Consider the following 12,973-nt stretch of genomic DNA (forward strand, 5'->3'; position numbering starts at 1 on the left):
GCTGGACACAAGTGTAAGGGAGGAAAAATCATTTGCCCTCAACCCTTCTGAGTTCTTGGCTGAGACCCTGTAATAAAGCTAAACAAGAGAAAAACAAAGACGTTTATTGACACGTATACCTCAGGCATGCATAGGAGAAACCCCAGGAAAATGAGTAACTTAGAGCAGCAGCTTAGATCTCTGCCTTAGATAGCGTCTTCAACAAAGAACAATGTTTATGCAGAAATGACAGGGAAAGCAGTTTTAGGCTTCCAAGGTCGTAAAACAGCAGGGAGACTAATGGTACCTAATGCTAGTTAGTAAGGTTTGTTATATGTAGATTCTACCCCACCGCCGCACCCCCCCAGCCCTGTGCCATCTCCAAACTGATGAGATTAGAATTGTCTCCAAGTCTTTCCTGTGGAGAGGGGACAGGAATACCTCTGTAAATGTGTGTCCTGCTTTTAGATAGATGGGGAAAGGCAGGGAGCTTGTATTTGCTTCTCAACACCTCCAGCTCAAAATAATTGTTACCAAACCAAACTCGGGTCTGCTCGACCATGTGCAGTAAATCCAATCCCCTAACACCGGGTTGTGATGAAGGAAAATGCAGCATTTATTGTAAAGGCGCCAATACAAGGAGGATGGGTGGCTCTAAAACCCAGAACTCCCCCTGAAGGGTTTCAGCAAGGCATTTTTAAAGGCCAGGTGAGGGAGGGGGGGAATCTCAGGGTACGTGATCAGCTCCTGCACAATTCTCTGATTGGTTGATGGTGAGGTAACAGGTGGTTAACAGTATCAACCTAAGGCTCCAGTAGGTCTGGGGAATCGTGATCATCAAGCAGTTAATTTCTTCCATTTAGTGGTGGTTTTAGCATTTGTAAAAACTCCGGAAATGTGCGTCAGATATCAGAGGATATGGGGGAAGGGTCTGTCCCAGGAAAGCCTCGTAGGGTCCTGCTTGGTTACATAACCTTTATGCCAAATGAGATGTTTTGGGGTGACATGCTGCTACCGTCCACCAGTCGAGAGAGAAAAAAAATGAGCTTCAGTGATACCTGTTGGCAAACTGATTTTCAGCTTTACAAAGGTTACTCCTGCTGACTTGTGCATCCCCAGGGTACCACCCAGTGTTCTAGGTCCAGAGAGACCACAATGAACATGCAAGCTCCTGCAGGTGCCCTGATATGTTTGTGAGTGACGGGTAACAATCTATGACATATCTATCCTACAGTGGGTGAGCCCCTACATTAGTAGTAGATGATCTCCTACACTACCAGCAGCTGAGCTCATACGCTATTATTAGTTGGTGAACTCCTACTTGGGTAGTTGATAAGCATTCTGGAGGAAAATAAAGCTGGATTGATGTAGAGTAAGCCAGGGCAGTGCAGAATGTGGTCAGCCATTCCTGGGGCTTCCAAAACAACCATAAGTATTGCCTACCAAGTTTTTAAATACCCAGAACCTCTCCCCCCTAGGTGACTCAGCCAGCAGACCAACGGGGAGACAGGAAAGAAGCTGTGAAGATAAAAATCATTCTGGGTTGATCAGTGCTTAAAAAGCAATTACTCAGGATGGCACGACAGAGACCTCAGAAGGAGGAGGGAGTGGCTACTACAATACTTAAGGCATTAGTAACTGTGATCAATAGAATGTTTGAAAAATAAAAACAGCAGTCCTGGGTCTATGTCTGTGGTCAGTCTCTGTCGGTCTCTTTTGCTTCCCCACCTGTACCTCTCCTGGGCATGTAATGTATCCACAAGGTTGGGTTAAAAGACAAAGGGTCCTTTTTCACTTGTTTCCTCCACATTAACTCATCACATCTAATAGCAAGTCTGTGTGGTAACATCCCATTTCACACCTGAGACAACAGGAGAGGAGGGCTAAGTCTTCTGGAACAGAACTGAGATTTTAAGAAACTTTACTGCCTAATTTTCATACCCCCAACCTCACTGGTTTGCAAATGTAGAATTCAGTGATTTTCATTAACTTCCTGGTCGAGCAATGTGCACTGTGTGCCCTGTCACTCTTGGCGCACGCTGGAATCATTCCCAGAGTGGAGCCTGGCCGGCGGCCTGCAGGGCGAGACTTTGCGCCCTGCACCCCTAGTTTTCAGCCGCGCGTGCCCTACCGCAGCAGTGATCCCAGTATCCGAAAGTCCTGAGAACTACATCCCAGGTGGTGGTTCTGAGGGCACCTCACGTAGTATCCGCACCACCTGCACCCGGGCGCCTGGAGCTGCGAGGGTCTAGAACTACCCAGTCCTATCTGCGCTGCGTGCGACTGCTGGCTGCTTCCTGACGCCCCGCACCCCATGCACACCCCCGGAACCCCTTGAGTGCCCAAGCTCCTGTGCTCCCCCATGGAGCCCCGTGCCCTCCTCGACCCCTGCCCCCTCAGTGTGCCCTTCCTGCCCGCAACCCCACCCCCACTCCCGGTACCGTTCGCGTCTAGCACTCCTCCATGTCCATCGCATGTCCCTCCACGCTCACCCATTGCACCCCACACATCCTTCACGTCCCCTGCGCCTTCTGCCTGTCCATGCCCTGCAGGACCTTCCTTCGTCCTCACATCCCCGCTGCGGCCCTGTCCCCCACGTCCCGCATGCCGCACCTCCACACCCCTCTGAGTACCGAAATCTGTGTGCTCCTCCCCACGCTCCCCTTGCGGTTCCCCGCATCCTCCCACCTCCCCTGCCTCGCACCCCACGCCTCCTGACGGAGGTGGCACAGAGCCACCTGTGAGCCCGCCTGACCCTCTCTGCGCCTGACCCTCTGCCCCGTCCCTGCCCAGGACGCCTGCACTGAACCCTGCACAGCCCAGACCTTTCTCTTCCTATCACTCATGTTTTGTAACAACCTTATTGTGGTGTAATTTTCATACCATAAAATTAAGCTGCTTCAAATGTGCAATTTCTACTAAATCCATCACCACAATCGATTATTAGAGCATTTCCATTACCTCAGAAATACCCCTCCTATTTCTATTCTATGTACTACATAACTGATTTTCAGATGTCAAACCAACCTTATATTCCTGGGATAAATCCCATCTGATTCTTTTTAATATGCCGCTGGATTCCGTTTGCTAATGTTTCGTTCAGGATTTTTACATCCATACTTAGGAGGGATATTGGTCTGCAGTTTTCTTGTGGTGTCTTTGTTTCCTCTATTGTTTTCTGAAAGAGCTTGTGAAGGATTGCTGTTGTTTCCTTGTTCAATGTTTTGTGGAATTCTCCAGGGAAGCCATCTGATTCTAGGCTTCTCTTTCTGGGAACATTTTTAATTACTATTTTGATTTCTTTATTTGTTAGGGCCTGTTCAGATTTTTCATACCTTGAGCGATGTTTGTCTTTCTAGGAATTTGCCCATTTCATCTAAGTTGTCTAATTTTCTGACATAAAGTTGTTCAAGGTATTCCCTTATTATCCTTTTAATTATTAAAAAATTGGTCATAATGTTTCCTCTTTCATTTTGGCAATTTGTGCTTTTTTTTTTTTCTTGGTCAGTAAAACTAACATTTTGTCAAAATTATTTTTATCTTTTCAAAGAACAACTTGATTTCATTCGATAGTCTCTATTTTTTTCTATTTTTTTAAAATTTCAGTGATTTCCACCATCATCTTTATTATTTCCTTCTTTTCACTTCTTTGGGCTCAGGTTGCTCTTCTTTTTCTAAAGTTGAAGCTTAAACTATTGATTTCAGATTATTCTGTTCTAACATAGGCATTTGCAGCTATAAATTTCCCTTTACACACTGCTGTAGCTGCGTTCCATTACTTTTGTTATTCTGTTTTCATTTTCATCCAGCTCAAAACTCTTTCCAATTATATTTGTGATTTCTTCTTTGACACATGGATTATTTGTAATTGTGTTGTCTAATTTCCAAATATTTGTGAGTTTCTCAAATTTCCTTCTATTGCTGACTTCTGATTAAGCTCTGTTGTGGTCAGAACACATATTTAGTATGATGTTAGTTGTTTTATAGCCCTGTCCTGGAGAATGTTCCAGGTCCACTTGAGAAGACTGTGCTTTCTGCATCTGTTCAGTGGAGTGTTCTATTGTATCAATAATTGTACCCGTGGGAGTTTTTTTTTTTTTTTTTTTGGCTGCGTTGTGTCTTCGTTGCTGTGCGTGGGCTTCCTCTAGTTGCGGTGAGTGGGGGCTACTCTTTGTTGCAGTGCGCGGGCTTCTCATTTCGGTGGCTTCTCTTGTTGCGGAGCATGGGCTCTAGGTGTGTGGGCTTCAGTAGTTGCAGCACGCGGGCTCAGTAGTTGCGGCGTGCGGGCTTAGTTGCTCCGTGGCATGTGGGATCTTCCCGGACCAGGGCTCGAACCCATGTCCCCTGCATTGGCGGGCAGATTCTTAACCACTGCACCACCAGGGAAGTCCCCCCATGGGATTTTAATTTATGGAGGTGACTGAGTAACAACACCCTTGAAAGAAGAATTTACTACATTTATATTTCTCAAGAGAATGGGGCATGACATGCCACACAGGGCCATGCCATGCCACACAGGGCCACATGGGGAAGGACCAGTTTTAGTCAGGAGGCAGAAAGGAGTGAGAGGAGAGAGCCAGAGCTTTTATTTGGGTTTCTATGGGAACGATGAAGCAGAACAGAATAAACAGTTTAGGATTGACTAGTTTGAATAATTCTGGTGGGATTTGGGGCACAGAAGCTGTCCCTCATTGTCTGGTACCTGGCCCTGGGTTGATCTGGGCAAGGGAATATTGGCTTAGTATGTGAGCGTTAGATATAGGAGGTGTTTGGTGATGTGGGCTCTGGATTGGTTAGTTTGCATATGAAAGGTGTGCTCCCAATTGAGCCCTAGCTATCTCTAAAACTTGACTAGCCCTTGAAGGGGCAGCTTTACCCCAGTCAGTCAGGATACTAATGCCAGAGCATTAAAAATACAGAAAATAAGAAATATAGTCTGTACAATTGGCACTGTGATGAATGGATGCCGTGAGCTAATGGAAAATATATATGTTGGTCTCCACCCCCAGTTCCTACACAGAGCTCCTAAAAACGCTTGTAAGTTCCTAAGTGATAAGAGCACTATGAGCATCTTTTGTTCTAATGTTTGGTCTTTGACCCTGGCTCCTGACACCATGTTCCTAAATTCCTTGGAATGTCCTGAGTGATAGCAGCATTTTTTTTTTTCTAGTGAAGTGACTCTTGGTGGGCTCCATGATGGCTCCTGGATGGGGGCTGGTCACCAGAAAGACCAAACCATGATTAGAAGCAGAGAATTTTCAGCTCCACTCCCAATTTCAGAGAGGAGAGAGGGGCTGGAAATGGATTTAATAATTGATCATGCCTACATGATGAAGTCTCCATAAAAATCCCCATAGAATGGAGTTTGGGGAGCTTCTGGGTTAGTAAACACATGGAGGTGATGGGAGAGTGTTGGACCAAGAGAGGGCATGGTACCTCTGTGCCTCTTCCCACATACCTTGCCTTACACATTTCTTCCATCTGGATGTTCATCTATATCCTTTATTATATCTTTTTATAATAAACTGGTAAACAGTAAGTAAATAGTTGCCCTGAGTTCTGTGAGCTATTCTAGCAAATAATGGAATCCATGGGGGAGGAAGTCATGGGAACCTCCAATTTGTAGTTGATAAATGGAATATTTATAAATGGAATGGAATATTTATAAATGGAATATTTCCTGCCATATCGATAAACAAAGGATGTCACAGTCACCAATAATTGCAGCCCTCCAACGTGAGCTGGTGAGGCCTGAGGAAACTCAGGGCTGAAAAGAATACCTGCCATCTAGCAGCCATCAGACTGCAGCAACTCCCTGCTGTGAGCGCTGAGGAAACTCAGGATGTGAAAATACTGGCCCCAGATAGCTGAGGTGCATATCAAAGGAATGACTTCAGTGAGCCCAGACTCTTGCATCTTCCCATACACAGAAGCACTAAATTCCTTAACTTGAGATATCTGGTTCTCTTTATTTAACAACTTTGACGTTCCCAATTGTCTGCTCTTTGTTTCAAAACTCCTCTATATCCTAGCTCCTCCCCTCGCCTCCTTGGAGCAGTTTCTCAGTTATCTGAAATGCTGTCTCCCGGGCTGCAGTCCTCATTTTGCCCCAAATAAAACTTAACTTGCCACTCTCACGTTGTGCATATATTCTTTTATTTATTTATTTATTTTTCATATATTCTTTTAAATCAACATAGTCAAATTGGAGAGAAGCCTGGGCACCCACCACTTTTGATTGGCATTTGAGGTGGGGCTGAGCTCCTGTGGAATCCGATACTATCTCCAGGTAGATAGTAGCAGAACTGAGTTAAGTTGTAGGACACCCAGCTGATGTCACAATTGCTTGATGGGGGAAAACACACATCTAGTGTGAAGAGTGCTGTGAGTGTGGTAGTAGTGTTAAAGGAGAAGCACAGGAGGGAGAGTGAGGTTTTTCCCACTCAGAGGCCAAATAGACAAATCCGGAACTTAAGGACATTAATAAAAACTATGGATGTCAGCTTTCTCAAGTTGGTTGATGGTGTCTTATAAGTCTTTTATATTCTTGCTGATTTTTTCTAATTATTCTATCATTGAAAGGGAGCTATTGAAATCTCAAGCTATTTTTGTTGAAGTGTCTATTTCTTCCTTTAATTCTGACAATTTTTACTTCATGGGTTTTGAGGCTCTGATTTCAGGTGCATATATGTTTATAATTGTTATATTTTTCTGATGAATTAATTGCCCTTTAATCATAAAATGTCCCTCTTTGTTTATAATATTTTTTATTTTATTGTTTACTTTCTATTATATTAGTATAGTGACTTTAAAAGATATATCATTTCTTGTCCTTTTAACTTCAACCTATGTGTGTCTTTTAATCTAAAGTGTGTCTCTTGTAAACACCACTTATTTATTTATTTATTTTTGCTTTTTTTCCCCCAGTGATGATCTCTGCCTTTTGATTGGAGTATTTGATGTACTCTAGTATTATTTTATATGGTTTGCTGTAGGTCTATCACTTTGCTATTTATTTTCTATCACATGTCTTTTGTGTTATTGTGTAGCTCTTTACCACTTTTTTTTATATTAAATAAATATTTTCCAGTGGTCCACTTTAATCCTTTTATTAATTAATTTATTTTTGGCTGTGTTGTGTCTTTGTTGCTGCACCTGGGCTTTCTCTAGTTGCAGAGAGCGGGGGCTACTCTTCAATGTGGTGTGCAGGCTTCTCATTACAGTGGCTTCTCTTGTTGTGGAGCTCAGGCTCTAGGTGCATGGGCTTCAGTAGTTGTGTCATGTGGACTTCAGTAGTTGTGGAACGCTGGCTTCAGTAGCTGTGGCTCACAGGCTCTAGAGCATAGGCTCAGTAGTTGTGGTGCATGGGCTTAGTTGCTCCGTGGCATGTGGGATCTTCCCGGACCACGGATCAAACCTGTGTCCCCGGCATTGGCAGGCGGATTCTTAACCACTGTGCCACCAGGGAATCCCCTAATCCTTTTTTTTTAAATTAGGGAGTTCTTAGTGGTTACTTTTGGGATTGCAATATGCATCTTAATTTATCACAATTTACTTCAGATCATACTTACTTAATTCCAGTAAAAAATGGAAACATTTATTTATTATAGCTCCATTTACTCATTTAGTCTCCCCTCCCGTGTGTGTGTGTGTGTGTACATATTACCACTTTTTTTTTTGTCCATTCATCTGTCAAAAAAACTTAAGTTGTTTCCATGTCTTGGCTGTTGTAAATAATGCAATGAACACGGGGGTGCAGATAATGTTTTCTTTGGATACATGCCAAAGTTGAACTACCAGATCATATGGTAGTTCTATTTTTAATTCTTTGAGGAAACTTCATGCTGTTTCCATCGTGGCTATATCAATTTACATTCCCCCCAACAGTGCATAAGGATTCCTTTTTCTACACATCCTCGTCAGCATTTGTTATCTCATCTTTTTGATAATAGGCATTTTAACAAATATGAAGTTATATCTCATTGTAACTTTGATTTGCATTTTACTAATGATTAGTGATGTTGAGCACCTTTTCAAGTACCTGTTCACCATTTGAATATCTTGTTTGGAAAAATATCTATTCAGGTCTTTGCCCATTTCTAAATTGGATTATTTATTTGCTATTGAGTTTTGTAAGAGTTCTTTGTATGTTTTGGATATTAATCCTTTATCAGATATATGGTTTTGCAAATATGTTTTCTCATTCCATAAGTTGTGTTTTCACATCGTTGATTGTTTCTTTTGCTGTGCAGAAGTTTTTTAGCTTGATGTAGTATCACTTGTTTTTTATTTGTTTCTTGTGCTTTAGGTGTCATGTTCATTAAAAATCATTACCAGGACTTCTGCCAAGAAGCTTTTCTCTTATTTTTTCTTTTAGAACTTTTATGATTTCAGGCCTTACATTTAACTCTAATCAATTTTGAGTTAATTTTTGTGAGTGGTATAACATAGGGGTCTAGTTTCATTCTTTTATATGTGCATATCCACTTTTCCCAGCACCATTTATTGAAGAGACTGTCTTTTCTCCACTGAGTTTTCTTGACTCCCTTGTCAAATATTAGTTAACCATATTTGCATGGATTTATTTCTGAAGTCTTGATTATGTTCCATTGCTGTTTTTAATTCAGTACCATACTGTTTTATTACTATAACTTTGTAATATAGTTAGAAGCCAGGACATGTGGTGTGTCTGGCTTTGTTTTTTCTTTCTCAGAATTTCTTTGGCTCTTTGGAGTCTTTTGTGGTTCTATATAAATTTTAGGATTTTTTTTCCTTTTCTGTAAAAACAAATGCCATTGAAATTTTGATAGAGATGGCTTTGGGTAGTATGGACATTTTAACAATATTAATTTTTTCAGTCCATGAACACAGGATACTGCTCCATGTCTTTCAGTGTAGAGATCTTTCAACTTCTCGGTTAAATTTTTCCTAAGTACTTTATTGTTTTTGATGCTATTGCAAATAGGATCATTTTCCTAATGTCTTTCTCAGATAATTTGTTGTTAGTGAGTTTTGTAGTACAAGACTTGTAGTTTTAGTGTACAAGACTTTCACCTCTTTGGATAAGTTTATTCCTAAGTATTTTGTTCTTTTTAATGCTCTTTTAATGGGATTGTTTTCTTAATTTTCTTTACAGATTCTCCATTGTTAGTGTATAGAAATGCAACTGGTTTTCATGTGTTGATTTTGTTTTCTGCAACTTTGCTGAATTCATTTATTAATTTTAAGTGTGTGTGTGTGTGTGCGCGCGTGCGCGTGCAATCTTCAGGGATTTCTTCATATAAGATTATATTGTCTGTGGAATGAGATAATTGTCCTTTTTTGTTTCCAGTTTGGATACCTTTTATTTATTTTTTTGCTGAATTGCTCTGACTAGGACTTACAGTACTATACTGAACACAGGTGGTGAAATTTAGCACCTTTGCCTTGTTTCTGATCTTAGGAGGAAACCTTTCAGTCCTTGTTGATTTGTAGCTATGGGCTTCCTATATGGCCTTTATTACGTTGAAGTACTTTCTTTCTCCTCCTAGTTTTTTGAGAGGTTTTTTTCTTAAGAGTTTGAATTTTGTCAAAGGACTTTTCTGCATTCCTTGAGATGATTCTATGGGTTTTTTCCTCATTCTGTTATGTTGTGTATTACATTAGTTGATTTTTGTATGTTGAGCTATCCTTGCATCCCAGGAATAAATCCAGTTTGGTCATGATGTGTAATCCTTTTAATGTGCTGTTAAACTCTCTTTGTTAGTATTTTGTTGCAAACTTTTACATGGATATTCACTAGGAATTTTAGTCTGTGTTTTTTTTTTTTCTTGTAGTCTTTGTTTCCTTTGGTATCAGGGTAATGCTGGCTCATAAAATCAGTCTGGGAGTGTTCTCTCCTCTTCAATTTCTTGAAGTTTGAGGAGGATTGGTGTTAATTCCTCTTTTTTTAAAAAAAAATTTGTTTTTGGCTGCATCGGGTCTTCAATGCTGCACGCGGGCTTTCTCTAGTTGTAGCAAGTGGGGCTACTGTTCGTTGTGGTGCATGGGCTTCTCATTGTGGTGACTTTTCTTGTTGCAAAGCACAGGTGTGCAGGCTTCAGTAGTTGCAGCACGAGGGCTCTATGGCATGCAGGCTTCAGTAATTGTGGCATGTGGGTTCAGTACTTGTGGCTCGCAGACTCTAGAGTGCAGGCTCAGTAGTTGTGGTGCACTGGCTTAGTTGCTCCACGGCATGTAAAATCTTCCTGGGCCAGGGATTGAACTAGTGTTCCCTGCATTGGCAGGTGGATTCTTAACCACTGCGCCACCAGGGAAGTCCCACGACCTAATGCTTCTTTAAATGTTGATAGAACTTACCAATGAAGCTATCTGTCCTGGGATTTTCTTTGTTCGGAAGTTTTTGATTAATGATTAAATCTCCTTACTAATTATAGGTCTGTTCAGACATTTTTATTTCTTCATGATTTAGTCTTCATAGATTCTATGTTTCTAGGAATTTATTCATTTATTCTACATTATCCAGTTTTTTTGCATACAGTTGTTGATAGTATTCTCTCATAATACTTTTTATTTCTGTAGAATCAGTTGTAATGTCTCCTCTTTCATTTCTGATTTTAATTATCTGAGTATTCTCCCTTTTATCATGGTTAGTTAAGTAATCAATTTCATTGTTCTTTGCAAAGAACAAACTCTTTTGTTGTTTTTCTGTACTGCTTTTCTGTTTTTATTTCATTTATCACTGCTCTAATTTCATTATTTCCTTCCTTCTGCTATATCCAGGTTTAGTTTGTCTTACTTTTCTCATTCCTTGAAGTGTAATGTTAAGTGGTAGATATGAGATATCTTTTCTTTTTTTAATGTAAAATTTACAGATATAAATTTCTTTCTTAACACTGCTTTTGCTGTATCTTATAAGTTTTGGTACTTTGTGTCTTCATTTTCATTTATATCCAGGTACTTACTAATTTTCCTTGGCATTTCTTCTTTGCTCCATTGGCTGTTTAAGAGTGTGTTGTTTAATTTCCACCTATATGAGGTTTTTTTCAGTTTTTCTCTTGCCTGTTGAGTTTTAGTTTCATTCCATTGTGATCAGAAATGATAGTTTGCATGATTTTCAGTCTTTTAAAATTGCTAAGACTTGTTTTGTGACCTAACATATGGTCTATTCTTGAGACTATTCCATGTGCACTTCAGAAAAATGTGTATTCTTCCGTTGTTAGATCAGTGTTCTGTACATCTGTTAAGTTCAGTTAGTCTGTAATGTTGTTCAAGATTTCTATCTCCTTATTGATTGTCTGGTTGTTCTATCCATGGTTGAAAGTGGGATATTGAATATTCCTACTATTATTGTGGAGCTGTCTATTTCTCACTCGAATTTCCTCATGTTTGCTTCATATATTTGGGACCTCTGACCATATATATATATATTTGTTGTGTTTTCCTGATGAATGGAAGATATCTTTCATTATCTTTCTATAATGTCCTCCTTTGTCTCTTATGATAAATTTTTACTTAAAGGCCATTTTGTCTGATTTAAGTAGCTACCCCTGCTCTCTTTTGGTTAACCTTTGTGTAGAATACCTTTTTCCACCCTTTTACTTTCAGCCTATGTATGTCATTAGATCTAAAGAGAGTCTCTTGCAGATAGCTTACAGATGAATCTTGTCTTTTTACCCATTCAACCAATCTATGTTTTTTTTTTTTTTTTTACGCAGGCCTCTCACTGTTGCGGCCTCTCCTGTTGTGGAGCACAGGCTCCAGACGTGCAGGCTCAGTGGCCATGGCTCACGGGCCTAGCCAGTCCGCGGCATGTAGGATCTTCCCAGACTGGGTCTCGAACCCGTGTCCCCTGCATCGGCAGGTGGACTCTCAACCACTGTGCCACAGGGAAGCCCTATAAAACTCTTAGAGGAAAACATAGGCAGACCACTCTTTGACATAAATCACAGTAATATCTTTTTTTGATTCACCTCCTAGAGTAATGAAATTAAAAACAAAAATAAATGGGACCTAATTAAACTTAAAAGCTTTTGCACAGCAAAGGAAACCATAAACAAAACAAAAAGAAAACCCACAGAATGGAGAAAATATTTGCAAGCGAAGTGACCAACAAAGGATTAATCCCCCAAATTTACAAACAGCTCATGCAGCTCTATGTCAAGAAAACCACCCAATCAAAACATAGGCAGATCTAACTAGACATTTCTCCAAAGAAGATATACAGATGGCCAAAAAGCAGATGAAAAAATGCTCAGCATAACTAATTATTAAAGAAATGCAAATCAAAACTACAATGAGGTACCATCTCACACTGGTCAGAATGGACATCAGCAAAAAGTCTACAAACAATAAATTCTGGAGTGCGTGTTGAGGAAAGGGAACTCTTCCACACTGTTGGTGGGAATGTAAATTAGTACAACCACTATAGAGAATAGTATGGAGGTTCCTTAAAAAACTAAAAATAGAACTACCATATGATCCAGCAGTCCCAGTCCTGGGCATATACTTGGGGAAAACCATAATTTGAAAGGATACATGCACCCCAATGTTCACTGCAGCACTATTTAAAATAGCCAAGACATGGAAGCAACCTAAATGTCCATCAACAGAAAAATGGTTAAAGAAGATGTGGTACATATATAAATACAATGGAATATTACTTAGCCATAAAAAGAATGAAATAATGCCATTCACAGTAACATGGACCAACCTATAGATTATCATACTAAGTGAAGTAAGTCAGAGAAAGACAAACATCATATGATATCACTCATATGTGGAATCTAATTTAAAAAAGAAAGGAAACAAATGAATTGATTTACAAAATAGAAACAGACTTACAGATATTAAAAACAAACATATGGTTACCAAAGGGGAAACATGATGTGGGGGAGAGATAAATCAGAAGCTTGGGATGAATACACACACACTACTATATGTATTGAATAAGACAGATAACCAACAGGGACCAACTCTATAGCAGAGGGAAATCTACTCAATATTCTGCGATAAC

This window comes from Delphinapterus leucas, chromosome 3 (assembly GCF_059928025.1).
Source record: "Delphinapterus leucas isolate spDelLeu-1000000601 "Yukka" chromosome 3, BTC_Dleu_Yukka2, whole genome shotgun sequence".
Taxonomy (NCBI): domain Eukaryota; kingdom Metazoa; phylum Chordata; class Mammalia; order Artiodactyla; family Monodontidae; genus Delphinapterus; species Delphinapterus leucas.